Below are 3,115 nucleotides of genomic sequence, written 5' to 3'. Positions count from 1 at the left end.
CATCGTCAGGAGAGATGCCGGAGAAGAGGTAGTCCAAGAGCTTTCACTAGCTTTTAAACGGCTAGCCACTCCTGGTAATATATTGGTAACATATTTATCTACAAACAAATGTCGGCCCATATCGTCCGTTAGCGACTGACCACTAAAATCATGAAAGGCTTCCTCAAAACGCGTAAAGAAATCTGAAACCGATTCATCTGCTTTTGCTTACACAATGCTAAAATAGTCCAATCAATCTTTTAAGGGGGAATGATCGTTTTTAACTTAGTTAATATCGCAGCGGGAAGATCTAAAATCAATCTACATGGCTTTTTCGCTGGTTCTCTTTCCTTATCTTCTATCTCTATATCGTCCCATTTCGCCCCATAGGCTGCTTGATCATCAACTTTCCGCACAGACCTCCACATATCAGGCGGTAATATTAGCCCGAAAAATACATCGATGTCAGCTATTGTCATAGTAAAAGAATTTATGGCTCCCTCAACTTCCTCATAGAAAGCGGCTGGATTTTTTCACGGGTCAGGCAATGCAGCTTTAAGTGCCATTACATCTGCCCTATTCCAGGGAGTATACACCCAATTATAAATAAAATATCCCTTTGCGTCAATGGAAGACTTATCATCACTGGAGGAACATATAAAGGCGCTGCCTCTCGCATAGGCTTTGCATGCACTATACTAGTCTTATCTGCTCCGAAGATAGATGATTGTTTCCCGTCGACCGGACCCGTCCGTTCATCTGCTTTAGCTTTCCGTTTCTCCTCTTGCAGACAAAGCGCCTCAGTTCACAGTTTGAACAACCGCCTTATCGTATCAGCCACCTGGGGGAGAGTAAAAAGCCCATTACGTATTTGCTTACAATCGGCTATTACATCATCAGGTTCTAAAACACCAGAAACTTTCCGAATCATCTCTACAACTTCTTCAGCAAAATGCTCAGTAAAATATAATTGCTCCCTTTCCTGCCACCCCTGTAAACTATCTAAAATGTTAGAAACAGTGACAGTATCATGAAGTGCTTGACGAGCGGTCTTTCTTAGTTCAGCCGCACGATCAACCAACAGCATGGAGCGAGTGTCTGGTTTCGTTCGATCTATCTCAGAGTCCTCATCTTCACCGGATGGAGCGGACGGAACGGCATACGGAGGCGGAGGACGATCTAGTAACAAACAATCATCTTGTGCTTTATTAAGGACAGGATAAAGAGGCTGCCGAACAGCATATTGGCCAGATATCTGTAATCTGCGCTCCTTATCCTGTCTTTCTTCCCATCTTTTGCATATCAAATGACCATACATCGGCCAACGTAACTCAGGATCCTTACGCGTATATTTCCTCCACAATGTGCTGTACATTATAGAAGAAAGACCATATTTGACATACATGTCTTTATTAGGCGTCCCTTCTGGGGGAGCCGGTTGTGATTCCTCAAGTCTCAACCGGTTATTTCCACAAAAGCAGCACATCCTACGAAGTGCGCTAAAAGCAGGCATGCCAAAAAATAGTGCAAAATATGCAGTATTATAATCAAAGTAGCACTTAAAGTATCTTTAATACGTTGTGCCGTTCAAATTAAAATCACAAAATCACAACTTAGAGAAAAATCTCCTCATTACCTGCCTATATGTGTTGCTACGCATATATTACACTTACACATACACATCATGACTAGTCATACCAAACAAAAATTGCCACAGCAAGCGTATTCTAAAACTGCCTTGCCAATCCCAGGCTTCCAAAACCCACAGCAAGTACCGTACAACGGTTCTTACCAATCACAGGGTGTCCAGATTCCAACTGCCAAGTTCTAAATTCGACCAACCGGCCACTGCACGGCAAGCCAACAGAAGAGGTCTCAGTCGAGGACCGGCACCACCTGGACGGTCAGATCGGAAAGAAAGGAAAAAACGCCTTGGATGCCAAGACTCTGGTCTCTTCTGGCAGTGATCACGTCCACGGCGAGATTCCAATCCTTCGTCACGACCACTCCTTTGGGCATCTGAGTCGCCGACGAGTCCCACGTTGGATGCGCCAATTTGTAGTGGTTAGCCTCAGCAGGGCCTACCAGTGCTAGGGGTTCTCCCTTCTCTGCACAGAGTCCTCAGACAAATAAGAAGAAGTTGGCTCAGAAACTGGAATAGAAAAAACAGAGTTTATTAACCTCAAGAGGTGGTACTATATTCACACAGCACCCTTCGGCAACTGTATGAAGTAGCACACTGAATGGAAAGAGCATGGTCCTTTTATACCCACACAGGGGCTCAAAAGAAGGCGGTACAAGCACAGAGTGCTGGGTTTAGGTACATATAAGGTCATACAGAAAATGCAGGGTCGACAAGTAGGAGGAGCTAACAGTGTCCAGTTTCTAGTAAACACATCCTGACAGATATAAATTGATAACAGCTGCAAGCTCAGCTGAGCATGTGCAGAACAGGAAAGGTCTAAATATATCTCGTCTCTGGGAAGATTTCAAGAGCAGTTAACAGGAAGGTAGGACAGAGCACATGATGAGCACATGGCAACCTGTGGCAGACAAAATGGCTGCCACAAATACAAAATGGAATCTTGCACAGTGTTACAATAGTTGCTGAATACAGCATGTCTTCTGCTAATGCTTAATCTAGCCGCTGCCAAATTACAACATCCCTATATTATCTGCTGAGGAAGACGAAGTAACAAGCCACAGATAAAATTAAACATCCGATGAATGAGTGAATATGCCTACACTTAGCAAAAAGTCCTTTGAAACAGAGTACAAAAGTGAATTGGCAAGTCACTGAAATGTCCCACTGGCTGGTGCTATTTGAACCTTCTTGTAGCACAATACAATACAAACAGAATCCCCCTTGTATTCAGAATATAAATTAATCAGTCAGCTTACTTCATGTCCAAAAACAGGATATTAGGGGGATAGCTCAGCCCAGTCTCTGCCTGCCGCCTCCAGGCACCTAAAGATGACGTCAGTGGTGCGCGCGCCGCCGCTGGGGAGCCTGGGAGATGTAGTTTCCAAGCCCCGCGAACGGCCGGCACAAGCGATGGAAAGATGCCGGTGCAGGGCCCCCTCCGCACCTCCAACTACGTGGTGCCCAGTCCTTGACAAGGTTCTCCTCAGGTAG

Source organism: Lissotriton helveticus, chromosome 6 (assembly GCF_964261635.1).
Source record: "Lissotriton helveticus chromosome 6, aLisHel1.1, whole genome shotgun sequence".
Taxonomy (NCBI): Eukaryota; Metazoa; Chordata; class Amphibia; order Caudata; family Salamandridae; genus Lissotriton; species Lissotriton helveticus.
Note: the sequence above shows the minus strand (reverse complement) of the source record.